General features: G+C 35.3%; 2 long non-coding RNA genes across 2 annotated transcripts; both read left to right on the plus strand.

Annotated features, from left to right (window-relative positions):
* Positions 1 to 2599: 2599 nt before the first annotated feature.
* LOC136800583 (uncharacterized) lies at positions 2600 to 4323 on the plus strand. The gene is made up of 3 exons (XR_010845725.1): positions 2600 to 2700; positions 3536 to 3737; positions 3995 to 4323. It is a non-coding gene; the product is annotated as an uncharacterized lncRNA (long non-coding RNA).
* Positions 4324 to 19487: 15164 nt separating this feature from the next.
* LOC136800584 (uncharacterized) lies at positions 19488 to 21414 on the plus strand. Its single transcript, XR_010845726.1, has 3 exons — positions 19488 to 19811; positions 20647 to 20848; positions 21106 to 21414. It is a non-coding gene; the product is annotated as an uncharacterized lncRNA (long non-coding RNA).
* Positions 21415 to 22467: the final 1053 nt, after the last annotated feature.

Below are 22467 nucleotides of genomic sequence, written 5' to 3' on the forward strand. Positions count from 1 at the left end.
ACATATTTCTATACTTACTCCTATGGCAAAATGATCAAGCCTAGAGTGTTCCATCAATGTTCCACATATTTTTATTTTTAATCATATTGCAAAAATGATCAAGCTTAGAGTTCAACTAATCAATGTTCCACATATTTCTATACTAACTCCTATGGCAATACACGTTTTTTTTTTTATAAGGAACCTTAACTTTGCTCTGAGCCTGGAGTTCCTTATTTTTACAGAGAATTTCAGTCTCAAAGTTCCTTATCGAGTTCCTTACTACATAGGAAATTTTGAACTTTTTGCCCCTTGAAAGATCAAAATTTGGTCAAACTAGTCCCAATAAGGTACATTATTTTCAAATCCACTTATTCTCAGCCTGAGCAGTTCCTTAACAATTCCTTATTTTTTGAACCATTTTCAGCCTCGAGTTCCTTATAAAACGTGTTCCTTATAAAAAAAAAAACGTGTATTAACCAAGCCTAGAGTGTTCCATCATTTTCTACAGATTTCTATTAAAATTCCAATTTCTATTCCCTTCCAATTGCCAAGGCGCAAGGCATCACTATTGGGAAAGGCCAACCTGCAGAATACATGAGAGTGAAAATACAAGAAGAGAAATATATGGAACAACAAAGCTTAGGTATAACATATACTGCTTTATCGAGAGCCGAAAGTGATGATAGATGGTGTCTGATTAATCGCATCCCACAGGATCGTTTAACTTACATAAACAACCACCCACAAATCGAAAATCGTCGGAATGAAGAAAAAAGATTACATAAATTATCAGAGGATACTATCAAAAGATATAAACATCTTACGGATAAGACAAAATATCTGGAACTTTTGCAAGAATTTGACATAGAATGTAACGATGGCATTATAACAAGTGTATGTACCAGTGAAAGCCAAAACTGTAGCTGCGTATTCTGCTCAATTCAAAAAAAGGTACTAACTGAAAATTTCATCAAAAACACACATAATTTAAAAATGAAAATTCAACGCCTAGAATGGCATCTATGTAGAGTTCTCATTTCATTCAATGTATTCAATCTTTCACAATTTTTACATTTCGATAACTACCAGGCAAATTTCGTCAACCCTAGAGTTCCATCAATGTCCCACAGTTTTCTTACTGACTTCTATGGCAAAATTGATCAAGTCTAGAGTGTTCCATCAATGTTCCACATATTTTATTTTTATTCATATTGCAAAAATGATCAAGCTTAGAGTTCCATTAATCAATGTTCCACAGATTTCTATACTAACTCCTATGGCAAAATTAACCAAGCCTAGAGTTAATCAATGTTCCACAGCTTTCTATACTCACTCCTATGGCAAAATTGATCAAGCCTAGAGTGTTCCACCAATGCTCCACAGATTTTTATTTTTACTCATATTGCAAGATTGACCAAGCTTAGAGTTCCATCAATCAATGTTTCACATATTTCTATACTTACTCCTATGGCAAAATGATCAAGCCTAGAGTGTTCCATCAATGTTCCACATATTTTTATTTAATCATATTGCAAAAATGATCAAGCTTAGAGTTCAACTAATCAATGTTCCACATATTTCTATAATAACTCCTATGGCAATACACGTTTTTTTTTTTATAAGGAACCTTAACTTTGCTCTGAGCCTGGAGTTCCTTATTTTTACAGAGAATTTCAGTCTCAAAGTTCCTTATCGAGTTCCTTACTACATAGGAAATTTTGAACTTTTTGCCCCTTGAAAGATCAAAATTTGGTCAAACTAGTCCCAATAAGGTACATTATTTTCAAATCCACTTATTCTCAGCCTGAGCAGTTCCTTAACAATTCCTTATTTTTTGAACCATTTTCAGCCTCGAGTTCCTTATAAACGTGTTCCTTATAAAAAAAAAAACGTGTATTAACCAAGCCTAGAGTGTTCCATCATTTTCTACAGATTTCTATTAAAATTATGAATAAAAGGGAAGGTGTTAAAGTGGTTGCAAAGGGAGGAAGGGAGGACCACTGAAAAAAAGCCAGATGCTCCATCAAATGACGATTCAGACAACCTATATTCAAATTAGCTCTATGTGAACATATTTTTAAATTTTATGTCTCTCATATAAAATTTGCATTCTATCTGTTTATCCGATTACATCATTCATTCCAGTATACTGTAAGCAGTAAAAACTGGCTACAATGAGCGTACTTGGCAGTCGTGATACACTTACACATAAGTAGAAGTGGTTAGTTGATACGTTTATGTGCAGGGGATCGGTAGAAAATTTTTTTCTTATTCTATACTGCAAGTGATCAATTCATTACAGAGAAAGTAAAAGTGATGAGGTTCTGGACTAAAACGGTTTTCAATTCTTTTGTTAAAGTTGAGACTTGAGTGAAAGTCACTGATCTCAAAGATTGATAGCACAATCTGAAACAAAACAAATTTCAATTATATCTATATTTATAAATCTCTGTATTCTTTTTAGATATGAAAGTGAAAGTGAAGAAATCGTGAAACCTGGCAACAATTAGCAATACGTTGGCAGTCGTATAGTCGCAGGAACGTATTTAGAATGTTAAAACTCATCTCCAAATATTCAAATTAATTTTTTTCCCCTCTTTCAGAGCATCTTCATCTTCATACTTATTGTGATAGGAAATCCAGTTTCAAGTACTGTTCGTGTTCGTCTATATAAATGAACAAATCTTTCCATCAGTTTACAAAAGATCATCATCAAAGGTCAGTTCATATTTAATTTTAAATATTTTCTACCTCCCTTGTCTTTTCATGGCATAAGGATTTCAAATCCTTGGTTATGACATTTGGGTTGAAATATAGGATAACTTTGGAATTTTTAGCGCCCATAAACAGGTATTTAAATAATTTGTTCGGAGGTCAAAAATAATTCCTATTTTTGTAACATTTTCAAGTGTGAATGAAAAACATTTGGGTTTTAGAAACTTTCACTGTAAAATCAACTGAAGAGAGATATGGGTGTGAAACCATCCACGCAAGGCTGACCCAAGCATGTCTTCTAAAATAAGCTCTCTGGTACTATCAGTTAAAAATAAGCAAAATGTTTCACCATGACTAAGACAGGGGAACATTGAGGGGAAACATTGCAAGTGTTCAGGAAAACTTAAAAAATGTTTCAATTTGAATTTGGGGTAAGATTTTGGCATTTAAAAACCAAACTTTAGCTGCCTTTTATGGGTATCGATTAACCCTTTTACTTTGTGGATGTACACAATCTTTTATTTTTATCTCTTTTTAAAAATCGAGCTCTAATTTTGTTTTTTCGGACGTACAGGGAAGCTTTTCTCATTCGAACGTTTATTTATCCTTTTTAGAAATCGAGCTCTAATTTTATTTTTCGGACGTACAGGGAAGCTTTTCTCATTCGAACGTTCTTTTATCCTTTTTAGAAATCGAGCTCTAATTTTATTTTTTCGGTCGTACAGGGAAACTTCTCATTCGAACGTTCATTTATCCTTTTTAGAAATCGAGCTCTAATTTTATTTTTCGGACGTACACGGAAACTTCTTATTCGAACATTCTTTTATCTCTTTTTTAGAAATGGAGCTGGAAATTTTTTTTGCGGACGTATGCGGAAACTTCTCTGATTCGAAAGTTGAATCGAACGTTCGTTTATCCAATATCCGACTGTTGAAACAGTATAAAACAAAAGGGCGATTCCATACAGCTTTTGTTCTGGTTAAGACGTTAAGCTTACTGTCAACCTCTCCACTCCCTGGTGTGTAAATAACTTACAACAGGTATGTCTATTAATTTTGACAAAGCTCTTCTGATTCAAGTGCGTACTTTTGTCTCTAATAATAAATGAACATCTTTGACTATTCAGAGATTATCTATTTGTCAAGAAAGCAAATATCCTTTATTTGCCCCAGCCACTCTCAAAGAAAAAATCCTTCAATTTTTTATGCCTCCATAATTTCAACCCTATTCGTTTAGAGAGTACCCAGGCTAGGTTTATTTTAGGCACTTCGCTAATGATATTTTTTTCCATTTCCAGACACTAAACTCACAGTCATCATGTCTTTCGTAACAATCGTTTTGTTCAACTTGGTCGTTGTGACCTTAAAGGCTCATTTTAAAGAAAGAAAGAAGTCGAAATCCAAACGGGAGAGACCAGCGATACCGTTGCGGGAGATAAAAACGTTGGACGAAAGCGCCATGTACCTAACGTATCTAACGGATGAAGGGGTTTAGTCGGTCCTGCTACCAGACGAAGACAATAACATATGGATGCCGAAGGAAGGATGGCCATCAAAACTGTACCTTAGCAAGCCTGGACATAAAGTCTTGACTGAGGAACAAGTGAAACAAGAAGAATTCGAATCTGAAATACGAGAGGAGAACAAGAAGATGAAAGAAGATATTGAAAAACTAAAGCCGAAAGTTGCCGAATTGTGGAAATTAAAAGGTAATATCCCCACCTTTCGCAATTTCAAAAGCACATGTCATGACAAACGTATTCCCTCAAAAGAGATCAACTCGGCCAATTTTAAACAGTGGAAGAGTACTGGGAATCTTGACTCCTTCCAGAGCGAAGAGTCAAGAAGTTCCAGTACTGCCTCCAGTGGTTATAATCGGCCGAGTGACAATTTTGAGCGTGCTAATAATCGCCGTAATAATTATCACCCATATTCCAAGAATAGCGATGGTTATTCTTGGAGCAAGGGTGATTTTTATGACGATGATTATTAGTCGTAATGCCTTTGTCATGCCATATGTTTTGAATATTGTAAAGGTGGGGATCATTAGTATTTTCGCATTAGTTTTTCAATATCTTCTTTTGTAGTTCCTTCTCGTAGTTTATTTACTTCAGATTTGAGTCCTTCTTTTTTCGCTTGTTCCTCAGTCAAGATTTTATGTCCAGGTTTTGCGAAAATAATACAGTTTTGATGTCCTCTTTCCTTCGGTGTCTATTACGTTGTTTTCGTCTGGTAGTATCCTTGAGCTCCTTCGTCCAATAAAACGTTTTTTTTTTTTTGTGCTTTCGTCCAACATTTTGATCTCGCTGCTTTATCTCCATTTTACATTCTTCTTGATGAGATGTAATATAAAGTAAAAGTGGGAGACAAAAGCCACTTTTTTCGTTTTTACACTGGAGCTTTTTTCCATTTTGTACTTTTCGTCTTTGCACTAGAGTTTAATAACTAACAATTTAACCGATTACGGGCCAATTACTGATGAACAACAGGGATTAAAGTGCAATCAAAATTTATGGTAATATTTATAATCAAAAGATTATTTATTGATTTAAAATAGTTCAATTATTTGTAAAAATTTTATTTATTTGTAAAATGTTATTTATTTCCAATTGTTCATAATGAATTTAAAAATACCTATTCAATAAAATTAAATTACAAAAAAATTTAATAATTTATAAATTTTCCAATTCATCAATTCATCATAATGATCGGCAATTAACACAAACTAATTTAGTTGCTCTTAGGCTCTTTTTGAAAGACTTAGTACTAAGTTTCCTCCCAATCTGCGTGTTTTTCAAATATTTGAAAATCATTAAATATTTTGGACTTGAAATTCTATATCCTTTAAACAAATTCGGTCGGAGATAAAAAATCGGGTAAAAGTTTCAAAAGAGTGTCCAACTAAAAAGCTGTGAATCTGCCTGTTGTTTTTCACTTTTTGCTAGTGCTCAGTCCCCTCAAGAGTCTACCCTAACCAAGAACTATCATGGGTTAACTAGTAAACGGCGTTCTTTTTATATTTTGAAAAAACTTACCGTGCTAGGTCGGTCTGTTAAGGTCACAGATATCTTATCCAAAACACTCGATGGAGCTATTCTGTGTTTCCCAAACATATTTTTGCAACGCAAACAGAGTGGAGGAACGTACTTAAGCGTTCTGGAGCGCGCGTAACCCCTTTTTCTAAACATTGATTTAAATGTAATCCAATGAAAGAAAAAAATCGAATTACATTTGATTTACATCAATCAATTTCATGAAGTGTTTTTAAATGTAATCCAATTTAAAGAAAAACTCTAAATACATTTGGATTACATTTCATATTTTCCATTAATCTGACCTGTGGGAATGATTGATAAAATTGCTCGAAATGAACACAGTAAAAGTATCATGAGTAGTATGCCAAAATGATGATCCTGTTTTACATACCTAATGGGGATCAAAGGATAAGGCTGAATTAGATTTACTTAGTGTGTTGTTCGAAATGAAGATCCTGTTTTGCCTAGCATGGATCTGAGTGGGAATAAATGGAGACAAGATAATTGAATGAAGCCGAAATTTATTAAATGAAATAACATGAAAATCGATGAATTGCTTTGGGGTAACATTGGGGATGTGCTGTGTACCTTAATTCTGATCAAACAAGTGAGCCATGATATCCTGTGCACTGTATGGGCTGAGCAGCCAGGACAATGACACTAGGAATGTAAGGAGGCTCTAAGGTTACCGAAGGTAAGCCAACACACCTTAAAAATATCACTGTGGACCGTGGCCAAGCAGTGTCAATAGCATCTGTAAGTACTGTGGACCGAGGCCAAGCAGTGTAAATAGCATCTGTAAGCACTGTGGACCGTGGCCGAGCCAGTGTAAATAGTATCTGTAAGCACTGTGGACCGAGGCCGAGCCAGTGTAAATAGTATCTGTAAGCACTGTGGACCGAGGCCGAGCCAGTGTAAATAGTATCTGTAAGCACTGTGGACCGTGGCCGAGCCAGTGTAAATAGTATCTGTAAGCACTGTGGACCGAGGCCGAGCCAGTGTAAATAGTATCTGTAAGCACTGTGGACCGACGCCGAGCCAGTGTAAATAGTATCTGTAAGCACTGTGGACCGTGGCCGAGCCAGTGTAAATAGTATCTGTAAGCACTGTGGACCGTGGCCGAGCCAGTGTAAGAGACCATATTATTAGGATTTGTGAAAAGGGTAGATTTGAGATAAAAACTACCGGTTAGTAATTACACAGCACATCCCAAATGGTTGGTCCTTGGGCTAAAAAACCTGCCATCAGGAAAAACTCTAGGACCGAGGCACTGGGTGGTGATTGGTTGATGACATCGACCCGTCGTGTTCACCTAAAAGAGAAAAGAAAAAAAAAGGGAGCAAACCAAAAAACAACATATGTTGGGTGGGTGGGCGGTAAAATTATTTTAAGTTATTTGGCAGAGGTGGAGAATACAAGTGGAGTCTATTTGTAGGATCTACGCTGGCCATGGTTCCAGAGATAATTGCCGTCAGCCGATCATTGAGAAATAACATGGCGGAAAAGTATTGGCGGGAATATTGACCCGTTTAAAAGTCGGATGCTAATCATGGGAATCTGTGTGCGGGAGAAGCAGGTTCGATAATTAACCTAAGCTAATAAATTAGCTCCAATTAATTATCTGACCTGTGGGAAATGATTGATAAAATTGCTCTAAATGAGCACAGTAAAAGTATCATGAGTAGTATGCCAAATGATGATCCTGTTTTACATACCTAATGGGGATCAAAGGATAAGGCTGAATTAGATTTACTTAGTCTGTTGTTCGAATGAAGATCCTGTTTTGCCTAGCATGGATCTGAGTGGGAATAAATGGAGACAAGATAATTGAATGAAGCCGAAATTTATTAAATGAAATAACATGAAAATCGATGAATTGCTTTGGGGTAACATTGGGATGTGCTGTGTACCTTAATTCTGATCAAACAAGTGAGCCATGATATCCTGTGCACTGTATGGGCTGAGCAGCCAGGACAATGACACTAGGAATGTAAGGAGGCTCTAAGGTTACCGAAGGTAAGCCAACACACCTAAAGCCACCCCAAATGCAAAAAAAAACATAGCATACACGATAGATAAAACAAAACTTGAACACAGTGCATGGCTCCGAATAGAGTTCTAGGTCCCCCCACTTTCAGTAAGGTTCAGGTCCCAGTTGAAATCTAAAGGCCCAGGCCCCCGCAAAAAGTACCACACTCTCTGGCACGCAGATAAAGAAAGAAACAGTAAAATACTTAAAACCAGAACATTAAAACCAAAAAAAAAAAATTTTTTACAAATTTCTTAATTATTGTAATCAGCCCCCAGAACTTTAGTGCACCCCCCCACTTTTTACGGTGGGAAGTTGGGTAAAAACTGTAAGAAGGACCAGGCATACTTGATACTCTAGTACATAATTCTCACCTTTCATATATTTTGTCTACCCTTCACATTCTTATGCTTAACATTCTATTGTTCTTAAACAATAGAGTCATTATTTAGGTGCCAGAAACTGAGCTCCCCTATACTTTAAACGTGGTTCCAGAAAAAATAAAAACAAAAACATGTGATTCGAAGACTGCTACTAGAGGGGCAGATTTGAAACATTGCCTTGTTAGCAAGTGAAAATCTAGAGTGGTGTTAAAATAATCCAAGATAATGTGAAGGTGTTGAATGTGCCATGGAACCTGGGCAGTCCAGAAAACGAGTTACCTTAAATTGTTAGCTTCACATAGAGTTTGAAGATATTAAATCCAATAAGTGAAAAAAATAACCCAGCATGTTTGGTAAAGAACTCCAGAAAATATAAATATAATATAAACTTGATAGACTTGAAGGATAGCTTGCAATTGGCTAAGAAAACAGATGAAAACGTGAAGGGGAGTAACTGTTAGATTCTTGTCCCTGAAAAGGAACCAAATCCAAAAGACACGTTGGTAGACAAAGCTAGGATAGTGAACACATAATTAATAGGACTTAGCTTAAGGAATTCCCATTCTAAGAGCAGAGGAAGGTAAGCCCCATGGTAAGATCTTCTAAACACCTTGATAAATAAGATGAGAGCTATGAAGATGATGGAGAAGCTTGGCTACAGAAGTAAGATGGGCAACAAAGAAAATTCTACGAAGTTGATAACCCTGCAAGCAAAGGAATGAGAGCCTATTAGGGAAGAAAGGAGATTGTGCTTGGTTCATTTCTTCCGAACTAACTGAGATTTAACAGTATTGGAAAGACAAAATTATTATCTGTAAGTAGTCTGTTTAGAAGGAAACTAATTCTATGCACTACATAACAAAATGTATACAGCTACAAGCCAATAATTTCTCAATACAAAATATAATTTGTGTTTTTATTGTTTACTTTGTATTCGGAGGTTCATATTTGCTTTTAAAAAGAGACTGTGTATATGGTTACGTTGACCAAAATTTCCAGCCCCCTTTATTATTTGAACCCTTATTGTCACATCCCCTCCAATTGTTAGGATAATCTGGTAACCCTTACAAAGACCCCAATTTTGGGATATCCCCTATTATATTAAAATATGCATCTCATTTTGAACTTTGTGCATTATTTGTGCTAGGAGCTAGACTCTTGCCCCTGAGGGCAGGAGGGAGAGGAGTGGTTGCTGAAAAGTTAAACTCTTGTGTTCACTTATTTCCCTATATTATACCTATCCCCCTTCTGTAATGAAATATCTAGAAAATCTGTTTTATAGGTAACTTACTACTTAAGTGATGTATTTCATGTAGCAGGAATGGGCCTTCAGGCCTGATGTTGCTTAGGTAGTTATCAAAGAGTACATATGTATAGTCACAAGCCAACGATTCCACGATAATATTGCAATATACTCAACAATATAATAATAAACACATATATAATAGTAGTGTTTTAACATGATACACGTGTTTGGGTGGTATATACTTATTTATACTTATAAAGCAGACTGACCATATTTGTATGTGATTAAGTTGATCAAAGTTCCAAACCTCTCCTTAATAGACCTCCTAGTTTTCCAGCTAACTTAGATGTCCCCTTACAAAGGCCTTCTTTAAATTTAACTTATGGCATCCTCCGTAATAATAGGCAGGGGTGTGAAAGTATTTCGGGTCACAAGACATTTAAAGTTGGGTTCCTTACATACAGAATGAAATATGACCCTCGGTTGAGCTCAATGTAACTTTTGTAGCAAGTTGTGTAGGTAAGCAAGAGACTGAGACAAGACAGGGCTTTATCGTAAGTATACCAGGCTGAGAAAATGTATATTGCCAACATTAGGATTAACTGTAAAAATAGCACAGCGGATTAAGCCATAAAAAAAAAACTGTAACGGTTGAGTGAAAAGCGGTCCAAGCTAAAGACAAAGTAAGAAAATCTCAACTTCTTAAATGCCTTGTCCTTTATGAGTAGTTCTCTTTTGGTCGAGGTTATTGCTGACCCAGAAAATACTATTCCCATAGAAAAAAATTTGGCAACTATTGGTGTTGGTAGCTCACCCAAACATTTGAGGAGGTAAAGAATCCAAGTTTACAAACTCACCACGTCTGATGCAGTTGGTAACATTGGCTGGAACTTGAGATGATTGTAACTTTGCGAGTTCTAAGAGCGGCCATATTGATCGTCTTGTTGATATTGAAGTTAAAAGAAATATACCGGTGCCGATGGTTTGTTATGATTTTGTCGAATAGAAATGGCAGATCAGGTTGTGTTGCTGTCAGTTCATTGTTTCTTCGATTTTTTAGAACTACAACAGATGTTTGTTGATCCATAGTAAGATGATCTAAAGTTTTGTTTTTTATTCAATTTCATATCAACATGGTGTAAAATTATTTTAAGTTATTTGGCAGAGGTGGAGAATACAAGTGGAGTCTATTTGTAGGATCTACGCTGGCCATGGTTCCAGAGATAATTGCCGTCAGCCGATCATTGAGAAATAACATGGCGGAAAAGTATTGGCGGGAATATTGACCCGTTAAAGTCGGATGCTAATCATGGGAATCTGTGTGCGGGAGAAGCAGGTTCGATATTAACCTAAGCTAATAAATTAGCTCCAATATCAGCATTCGAAAATGAAAATAGATCTGGATTACATAAATATTACATGCTACAGATTGTAAGGCCTGTCTGCCGTTTCTTGCCGTGTCAAATCTAATACAAGGGTCTCGAATTAGTTTTTTGATTTTTAGCGTTTTATTTGCTTTGATTCCATGTAATATGCACGAAAAAATCAAGTAAACAAAACAGAAAATGGTTTCTATAACCTATCGACCTATTTGTATCACACCATTAGATTATTCTCATAAAAACTTTGCTACCAACTGTAGTCTAGTCAAACATTCATAGAAGACAACCTATACTTTGATAGATCTACCTGGTTATGAAAATAAAATTAACCTTTAATAACAAAAAAACCCTTGAACGACGGGAAAAAAGAAGGAAAAAAGCATGAGCCCATCAACCTTGTATAAGAAAATATTAAAGATAACAACCACCCAGAAGCACCCGATTTATCAAAGTTTCCATTTGCAAAATTACCATATTTCAATAAAATAAACTTGCCTAAATACCATCCCGAAAAGGAATGTGCAGGGGAAGGAGGATAAAAGCTCTTTCAACCACCCGGAGAGTAGTACTACCCCTGGACGAAAAGGTAACTTGACCCCGGACATCGTAAATTTACCTCTGGACATGGGTTGATTTCCTGTTAACCACATATCCTCCATCTCCCTGCTCAATCTTTTTTCTGGAAAGGCCCAATAGACTCACTTATTCAATAATTGATTGTCCACCAATGAGTGAGTCTCTCTAAGATGTTCAGTACTCTTAGGTGCCAAATAAACGCCCCCCCCCCCCGCTTGTTAATTTTTCGATTTTTTTCCAACCCCCCCCCCCGGACCTTATTAGGACCCCCCCCATTTATTAATTTTGAAAAAATTCCCAGCTACAAAAAGGAAAATTCCTTGTTTTACTCTAAAAAGCCTAAATTTGACCCTTTTAGGGTTTTTAAAGGTCCATTTTCCAACCCCCGGTAATTAGGTCCCCCCCGTTTATTTAATTTGAAAAATTTTTCCAACCCCCCCCCATTTACTCGAACCCCCCCGTTTATTTGGCACCTAAGAGTAGCTGTCAGTAGCAATGTTAAAAATCTCCACCATTCAATTCTCCGACTTGATCAGTAACATCAGCGATCCAATCATTTATTATTTTTATCATTAGTTATTATTCATTGTCTATAACAAAAAAAGATTACGAGGTTATTTTCACGACGAGTGATAATGTGCTGCTACAATTATAGATTGAGTATATCCCGTATCCCACCTCAAGAAGACCGTGTAACTAATGAAAGACATTTCATGTTAACTGTTATACCGTTCTGTTTGATAGGCTTCTGGGGGGAAATATCAATAAATACTATCTAAAAGTATTGAATATTTTTCATGGCTAGCCACTTAAAATACACTCTTTTTTAAGCACACAGGGAAAGAAGTGTAATTAGCAAAATTTCGTTTAGTGAACTTATGAATAATTTTTATTTAATTTCTTTCCACTTATTTGATTTTTAGTACGTTGGGGATAGAAAAATTATGATACTTTCAATTTTTATTTCGATAATTATCAGAATAATAATTAAAAATTATTACCAGAAAAATACTTATAAGAAGATTGCTGACTAGCAAAATTAAATCGACAGGAAATTTTTGAAATTGTATTTAGAAAGAAAACCCACCCTATATCTTCTATTTTTGTAGATAATTACCGTTTCAAGACCACTTTTAGCTGATTTCAGGCTCATTCTCGAAATTAAATCCACTCTCAGGAAAATGGCACAACGAAAACGTCGAAAAATGGCCTAAAATTCTATTTCTTCTTAATCACTTTCATTACTGTTCACAAAATCAACTAAAAATATAGTGTCGTTCTTGGTTAGACAAACTTTTTTGTCCAAAATGCTGCCTACTTTGATAGCTACATACTCATCTGACCTAGAACAAAGAACAATAATTAAGAAATGATTTCAGAAGGACTAATCTTCCTGGAGCAACAGATATATTTGAGCATTTTTTCAGCCTAAATATGTTTTACCACCTCTAAGATGGACATTTACTTTTTTTCCCTTATTTTATATTTTGACGTTATATTTCTATTAATAAAAGAGTAAAAAAAGAAAAAAAAACGAATAGATATACCTTTTAAAAGACTTTATGTGAGATACATGGAAAGTCTCATCATTAAATTTTCCGTAAGGAACTTCATCTACCATCGTCAATAAATTCAAGACAGCCAAAATATGCTCACGTTCGTTTACCTAAAACATGAAATATTATCTATCAAATAAGGTGAAATCATATTCAAAGAGTGCTCGATAAAACCAACCAGGAGTAGAGCTTCTTTAATCAAAAATATATTTCAAAACCAAAAAATTAAAAATCCATAACTCGGAGTTTCATGCTCTAAGCAATCATCAGATGTAACTAAAAAATTAAAAAGCTGTGTGAAAACATATGTTACAAAGTTGGTAAAATGCTGATTAAAAAGTCGTAAAAAAGTGATAAAATCGTAAAACTATGAATTGTCACGAAGGACATCAAATGTGTCCGGAGGGACGTCTTTAAAGTTTTTTAAAAAGAATTTGCTCATATGACGGCAAGTGGAGATAAGTTCGGTTCTTTTGTTTATAAGTTTGTCTTTGGAAGTAATTATATGGTACTTTTCGGTCATGCAAAGGTTGCACGATTTCCCCCATTTGAATAGGGTTTTGCATGATCGATGACTTTCCAGGATAACAGGGGCGAAATGTTTTTGCGCTGTAGTTTCCATACGTGCTTTGAAAGTTCAGTGGAATTCTCTTTTTCCTCATACCTAAAAGTATGTTTGTGTTGGTTCCATCTCGTTTTGAATGTATTTTCGGTAAGGCCGATGTAGTTGACACCCTCGTCGTCTGGGGAGGATTTTACCGTGCATTGGTATATTAAATGCTTATCCAGACAGTTTCCGTTTAGAGGACATTCAAAACAGCCAATGATACCACCCATGAAACCTGCAACTGTCGTGCAAAAAATGAATGTCCTCTAAACGGAAACTGTCTGGACTGTCTTTAATTTTTTAGTTACATCTGATGATTGCTTAGAGCATGAAACTCCGAGTTATGGATTTTTAATTTTTTGGTTTTGAAATATATTTTTGATGAAATATTATCTATAAATCTATAACTTCAAATTTTTGGACCGAATAGTTCGCTTAACCAAGATACGTAAGGCAATGTCATGCTGAGTGAATTAATACATTTAATATTACATCAGTTTCATACATTCTTTATTTCTTAAAAAGGCCTCAAAGTTAATACAAATAAGTATATGTCCCAGTTTGGTTTAAAAATCTAGCATAACAAAATTTGACATTACACTGGTCTGTAAAAATGCGGTCAAAATTTTGACTACATAAATAAATAATTTTGTAATTCATTTAATAATTACATAATTAAGTACAAATAAAACATTGAAATTTAATAATATATTCAGATTTAGAATCTCTGTGAATTACGAGTAAATTAGATTGAAATCATGTATAGTCTGAAGCTGACCGTGTATTTACATGAAAATTTTATGTACATATACCTGTATAAAATAGTTAATCAAACCAAACTTGTTGTCACCATGAAAATCGAAATGAATGGCAGCGTTGTCTCTTGATGGTGAGCGGGTATATTTTTCAGATTTAAGAGCAAAGCATTTTGTTTGTAGTCTTTGGAATTCATACAAAGTATCTCTAGAATACAATGCAAAAACCTCAATCAAAGTAACTTTTACTCACGAGAAATAAATCATAAATTTGTTAATCAGGAGTTCTAAAATCTCTAGCAAACAATGCAGCTCGTCTTCAAGGGCTCTGAGATCTCTCTGAATTCGTTTTATCAATTTGATCCGAAAACTTTAAATCAATTTTTGAACACAATAAACCTATAGCTAAAGGTTTTGGTATTTAATATATAGTATTATGTTTAATTACCCTTGATTGACAAATCCTTGAGTTGAGGAATGTTAGGGGTCTCTGTGAGAGTTGTGAAGGGTCCATGACATTGAAATTCATTTTCAGCATCTCTAAAGTGTTAAAAAAAATCAAATAAATGATTTTTTTTTTGCTAAAGCTTGAGTAAAAACCAAAATTGGAACAATTCTATGTAGTATTACTGTAGATACTGGTAATACTGTGGAAATAAATAATCTACCATGGTAATAAAATAGTGGGGTTGTGGTTGTTGGCACATTTTCATGCATTTCTCATGAAAGAAAACCGTTAACTTATAGTTTCTCCCCCTAATCCTAGGGGTTTGTATTTTCAAATATTTTTGTAAGGGGTCTTTTTGCTTTCAGCTTAAATATATACCTTTTTCCAACTAGTTTGTTATAAAAACTCCACTCTGGTGTCAAAGTGCTCATATTTGAAACTAACTCTGGGAGTCTCATGTCTACATTGACTGCTTTAACTACCTGAATTAAAGCAAAAAATATATGATTAAAACATATAAAATGTATAAAACTTTCATGACAGATGAGAAAAGAAAGAAAATACAGTATCACAGCTTTATACCTGTTTTTCAATCATCTGTGTTCCATGTGTTTCATTTATTATCCTGGATGGCCAACTGTGACACTCAGGCATTAATAGATCAAGATCTATTAAATTTGCAAAAGTATATTACATCGTACGCATGCAAAGGTGCTGCTGCAACAGATGATCTAGTTACAATCTATGGCCACCTGCTAGATAGCTCAGACCTAAATGCATCAATTAAGAGTATCGTATTAAAACTTCTTAATAGGATACTTGGAAAAATTGATACTCCAGCAGCTTGTTGTGACTTTATAAATTCCGGAGGGAAGCTGTGGCATTGTACACGAAGGTTTCAATCTGTTGGCTTGAGTGGATTTAGGCCTGTTAGCAAAAAGCCTGATGGCGAAAACTTGACGCAAAAAATTGCAATTGATAAGTTTCTGAGCGCTGAGCGCAGACAAAAGAATCCTACACAGACACTATATGAATTTGTTATGGAGTGTTCCTGTAGGACATGTTGCTCTGTGGATCACTGCCCTGTTTTTACAGGTACACAAATTAATCCTATTTGGCCTCTTTCAGATGTCTATTGTCAAGCAATGCTAATAATCTTTTCACCTGGAACTTGGACAAAACCTGAAGACTTGAAGTTAGAGGATGAACTTTTGTTGATGCATTTGCACGATTCACTGATACAGAACAATGTCCAGAAGTTGTAAAAGAAAATGTACAATCTGCAAAAAGGAGGCATGATGAAAAAGTAGAGCGAGAACAAAGAAGAAAAAGACACACTGAACAGGCAAATATCGACACAAATCAAAATTCACAGCCTGAATCTCAATATTCGTACTGTTCTAGTGCCTTCTCACAAGACTCTCAAATGAGAGAAATGAATTTAGCTAATGAACTTTTAAATGAATTAAAAGATGCCAATCCTTCAACCGTTGAAGAAGTAGAGGTGCCACTATTTGATGGAGGACCAGACTTTGATTGGCATGAGTATGCTATACAATGCTTAGGAGGCACTTGGCCAGACAATGTTGGCTCTTGGCTAGACGATATGGATTCTGAAGTTGAGAAACAAACTGTTAGTTCTTATGGTAGATGTGATTTGCCACAAATTAATCTACTTCTGGCTAATGAGCTGCAGAGACTGATAATATCTATCAACCTTGACAGATTACTGTCAGTTCATAGAGGGGAAAGCCCTGAACCATTACGCTTATTGGTTCAGGGAACTGCGGGCACAGGAAAAACTTACATTATAAAAGCAATAAGTTTTATAGCAAGGAGATTGCGTCATAGAAATAATGCAGTGTTGAATCTTGCTCCTACTGGAACAGCCAGTCTACTTCTCCCAGGTGGTCGAACTGTTCATTCTACCACACCTCCCCTCTCAAAATCCAAGACCAACGACCTTAAGTCAGCTCAAATGAGTGACTATCCATTAAATCAAAAGGCCTTGAGAAAGCTTTGGGAAACTATTGGGTACAGAGGTAAGGAACTTGAATTGATGGTTTTAAATATGGATGAACGTAGCATGTTTTCAAAAAGGCTTCTTGGGTGGACTAGTGAAAGATTTTCTCAAGCAACCAATAATTATGACCATACTTTCGGAGCAATTCCAGTTGTCAATTATTTGGTGATCTCGGTCAGCTTGGTCCAGTCAAGAAGCTAGACCTCCACATTCGCCCTGCTAAGAATGCTGCCCCTGATGAACTTGCTGGATTTACTGTTTACAGAAACTTCCATGATGTTATATTGCTTCATCAGACCATGAGACAAAAAGAAAGCGAGAAAATGTTTCTGGAAAGGCTATTGAGAATAAGAGGTGGCACAATAACCCAACAGGATTGGCTTGCTGTAAATGACAGGTATGAAAAAGAACTTCCTAAGATTGAAAAACAGAATTATGAAAATGCAGAAACAACAATTACTTTGCACGAAACTTGGCGTGAAGTCAACAAAGAGAATAGAGAAAACCTAGCCAAATTAAATGCCCCTGTTGCTATAATACCATCTACTGGTCGAGGTTATCATCATAAGAAAGGAGACAAACAAGTTGGTCAAATAGCACCTAAAGCCACGATTGCTGTGAACTCGAAGGTTATATTGACAAAAAATCAAAAGGCATTCACCCCTTATGGCCTGCACAATGGTGCAGTTGGCATTGTGAAAGCTATTTTATATGAGAAAGATGCATCTCCCCCGCAGTTTCCTGAAGCAGTTGTTGTGTATTTTCCAAAGTATACTGGACCTCCTTGGGATATCGATAATCCAAAATTTGTTCCTATAATTGCGATCCGTTCTAAATGTGAAAGTGAATGTTGTAGTCGAACCGGCTTACCCTTGATGCCTGGCTATTCCCTTCCAATTGCCAAGGCGCAAGGCATCACTGTTGGGAAAGGCCAACCTGCAGAATACATGAGAGTGAAAATACAAGAAGAGAAATATATGGAACAACAAAGCTTAGGTATAACATATACTGCTTTATCGAGAGCCGAAAGTGATGATAGATGGTGTCTGATTAATCGCATCCCACAGGATCGTTTAACTTACATAAACACCACCCACAAATCGAAAATCGTCGGAATGAAGAAAAAAGATTACATAAATTATCAGAGGATACTATCAAAAGATATAAACATCTTACGGATAAGACAAAATATCTGGAACTTTTGCAAGAATTTGACATAGAATGTAACGATGGCATTATAACAAGTGTATGTACCAGTGAAAGCCAAAACTGTAGCTGCGTATTCTGCTCAATTCAAAAACAAGGTACTAACTGAAAATTTCATCAAAAACACACATAATTTAAAAATGAAAATTCAACGCCTAGAATGGCATCTATGTAGAGTTCTCATTTCATTCAATGTATTCAATCTTTCACAATTTTTACATTTCGATAACTACCAGGCAAATTTCGTCAACCCTAGAGTTCCATCAATGTCCCACAGTTTTCTTACTGACTTCTATGGCAAAATTGATCAAGTCTAGAGTGTTCCATCAATGTTCCACATATTTTTATTTTTATTCATATTGCAAAAATGATCAAGCTTAGAGTTCCATTAATCAATGTTCCACAGATTTCTATACTAACTCCTATGGCAAAATTAACCAAGCCTAGAGTTAATCAATGTTCCACAGCTTTCTATACTCACTCCTATGGCAAAATTGATCAAGCCTAGAGTGTTCCACCAATGCTCCACAGATTTTTATTTTTACTCATATTGCAAGATTGACCAAGCTTAGAGTTCCATCAATCAATGTTTCACATATTTCTATACTTACTCCTATGGCAAAATGATCAAGCCTAGAGTGTTCCATCAATGTTCCACATATTTTTATTTTTAATCATATTGCAAAAATGATCAAGCTTAGAGTTCAACTAATCAATGTTCCACATATTTCTATACTAACTCCTATGGCAATACACGTTTTTTTTTTATAAGGAACCTTAACTTTGCTCTGAGCCTGGAGTTCCTTATTTTTACAGAGAATTTCAGTCTCAAAGTTCCTTATCGAGTTCCTTACTACATAGGAAATTTTGAACTTTTTGCCCCTTGAAAGATCAAAATTTGGTCAAACTAGTCCCAATAAGGTACATTATTTTCAAATCCACTTATTCTCAGCCTGAGCAGTTCCTTAACAATTCCTTATTTTTTGAACCATTTTCAGCCTCGAGTTCCTTATAAACGTGTTCCTTATAAAAAAAAAAACGTGTATTAACCAAGCCTAGAGTGTTCCATCATTTTCTACAGATTTCTATTAAAATTATGAATAAAAGGGAAGGTGTTAAAGTGGTTGCAAAGGGAGGAAGGGAGGACCACTGAAAAAAAGCCAGATGCTCCATCAAATGACGATTCAGACAACCTATATTCAAATTAGCTCTATGTGAACATATTTTTAAATTTTATGTCTCTCATATAAAATTTGCATTCTATCTGTTTATCCGATTACATCATTCATTCCAGTATACTGTAAGCAGTAAAAACTGGCTACAATGAGCGTACTTGGCAGTCGTGATACACTTACACATAAGTAGAAGTGGTTAGTTGATACGTTTATGTGCAGGGGATCGGTAGAAAATTTTTTTCTTATTCTATACTGCAAGTGATCAATTCATTACAGAGAAAGTAAAAGTGATGAGGTTCTGGACTAAAACGGTTTTCAATTCTTTTGTTAAAGTTGAGACTTGAGTGAAAGTCACTGATCTCAAAGATTTGATAGCACAATCTGAAACAAAACAAATTTCAATTATATCTATATTTATAAATCTCTGTATTCTTTTTAGATATGAAAGTGAAAGTGAAGAAATCGTGAAACCTGGCAACAATTAGCAATACGTTGGCAGTCGTATAGTCGCAGGAACGTATTTAGAATGTTAAAACTCATCTCCAAATATTCAAATTAATTTTTTTCCCCTCTTTTCAGAGCATCTTCATCTTCATACTTATTGTGATAGGAAATCCAGTTTCAAGTACTGTTCGTGTTCGTCTATATAAATGAACAAATCTTTCCATCAGTTTACAAAAGATCATCATCAAAGGTCAGTTCATATTTAATTTTAAATATTTTCTACCTCCCTTGTCTTTTCATGGCATAAGGATTTCAAATCCTTGGTTATGACATTTGGGTTGAAATATAGGATAACTTTGGAATTTTTAGCGCCCATAAACAGGTATTTAAATAATTTGTTCGGAGGTCAAAAATAATTCCTATTTTTGTAACATTTTCAAGTGTGAATGAAAAACATTTGGGTTTTAGAAACTTTCACTGTAAAATCAACTGAAGAGAGATATGGGTGTGAAACCATCCACGCAAGGCTGACCCAAGCATGTCTTCTAAAATAAGCTCTCTGGTACTATCAGTTAAAAATAAGCAAAATGTTTCACCATGACTAAGACAGGGGAACATTGAGGGGAAACATTGCAAGTGTTCAGGAAAACTTAAAAAATGTTTCAATTTGAATTTGGGGTAAAATTTTGGCATTTAAAGACCAAACTTTAGTTGCCTTTTATGGGTATCGATTAACCCTTTTACTTTGTGGATGTACACAGTCTTTTATTTTTATCTCTTTTTAAAAATCGAGCTCTAATTTTGTTTTTTTCGGACGTACAGGGAAGCTTTTCTCATTCGAACGTTTATTTATCCTTTTTAGAAATCGAGCTCTAATTTTATTTTTCGGACGTACAGGGAAGCTTTTCTCATTCGAACGTTCTTTTATCCTTTTTAGAAATCGAGCTCTAATTTTATTTTTCGGACGTACACGGAAACTTCTTATTCGAACGTTCATTTATCCTTTTTAGAAATCGAGCTCTAATTTTATTTTTCGGACGTACACGGAAACTTCTCATTCGAACGTTCTTTTATCTCTTTTTTAGAAATGGAGCTGGAAATTTTTTTTGCGGACGTATGCGGAAACTTCTCTGATTCGAAAGTTGAATCGAACGTTCGTTTATCCAATATCCGACTGTTGAAACAGTATAAAACAAAAGGGCGATTCCATACAGCTTTTGTTCTGGTTAAGACGTTAAGCTTACTGTCAACCTCTCCACTCCCTGGTGTGTAAATAACTTACAACAGGTATGTCTATTAATTTTGACAAAGCTCTTCTGATTCAAGTGCGTACTTTTGTCTCTAATAATAAATGAACATCTTTGACTATTCAGAGATTATCTATTTGTCAAGAAAGCAAATATCCTTTATTTGCCCCAGCCACTCTCAAAGAAAAAATCCTTCAATTTTTTATGCCTCCATAATTTCAACCCTATTCGTTTAGAGAGTACCCAGGCTAGGTTTATTTTAGGCACTTCGCTAATGATATTTTTTTCCATTTCCAGACACTAAACTCACAGTCATCATGTCTTTCGTAACAATCGTTTTGTTCAACTTGGTCGTTGTGACCTTAAAGGCTCATTTTAAAGAAAGAAAGAAGTCGAAATCCAAACGGGAGAGACCAGCGATACCGTTGCGGGAGATAAAAACGTTGGACGAAAGCGCCATGTACCTAACGTATCTAACGGATGAAGGGGTTTAGTCGGTCCTGCTACCAGACGAAGACAATAACATATGGATGCCGAAGGAAGGATGGCCATCAAAACTGTACCTTAGCAAGCCTGGACATAAAGTCTTGACTGAGGAACAAGTGAAACAAGAAGAATTCGAATCTGAAATACGAGAGGAGAACAAGAAGATGAAAGAAGATATTGAAAAACTAAAGCCGAAAGTTGCCGAATTGTGGAAATTAAAAGGTAATATCCCCACCTTTCGCAATTTCAAAAGCACATGTCATGACAAACGTATTCCCTCAAAAGAGATCAACTCGGCCAATTTTAAACAGTGGAAGAGTACTGGGAATCTTGACTCCTTCCAGAGCGAAGAGTCAAGAAGTTCCAGTACTGCCTCCAGTGGTTATAATCGGCCGAGTGACAATTTTGAGCGTGCTAATAATCGCCGTAATAATTATCACCCATATTCCAAGAATAGCGATGGTTATTCTTGGAGCAAGGGTGATTTTTATGACGATGATTATTAGTCGTAATGCCTTTGTCATGCCATATGTTTTGAATATTGTAAAGGTGGGGATCATTAGTATTTTCGCATTAGAAGAGTCCTTCTTTTTCAATATCTTCTTTTGTAGTTCCTTCTCGTAGTTTATTTACTTCAGATTTGAGTCCTTATTTTTTCGCTTGTTCCTCAGTCAAGATTTTATGTCCAGGTTTTGCGAAAATAATACAGTTTTGATGTCCTCTTTCCTTCGGTGTCTATTACGTTGTTTTCGTCTGGTAGTATCCTTGAGCTCCTTCGTCCAATAAAACGTTTTTTTTTTTTTTGTGCTTTCGTCCAACATTTTGATCTCGCTGCTTTATCTCCATTTTACATTCTTCTTGATGAGATGTAATATAAAGTAAAAGTGGGAGACAAAAGCCACTTTTTTCGTTTTTACACTGGAGCTTTTTTCCATTTTGTACTTTTCGTCTTTGCACTAGAGTTTAATAACTAACAATTTAACCGATTACGGGCCAATTACTGATGAACAACAGGGATTAAAGTGCAATCAAAATTTATGGTAATATTTATAATCAAAAGATTATTTATTGATTTAAAATAGTTCAATTATTTGTAAAAATTTTATTTATTTGTAAAATGTTATTTATTTCCAATTGTTCATAATGAATTTAAAAATACCTATTCAATAAAAT

Source organism: Clytia hemisphaerica, unplaced genomic scaffold (assembly GCF_902728285.1).
Source record: "Clytia hemisphaerica strain Z4C2 unplaced genomic scaffold, Clytia hemisphaerica genome assembly, whole genome shotgun sequence".
Classification (NCBI taxonomy): domain Eukaryota; kingdom Metazoa; phylum Cnidaria; class Hydrozoa; order Leptothecata; family Clytiidae; genus Clytia; species Clytia hemisphaerica.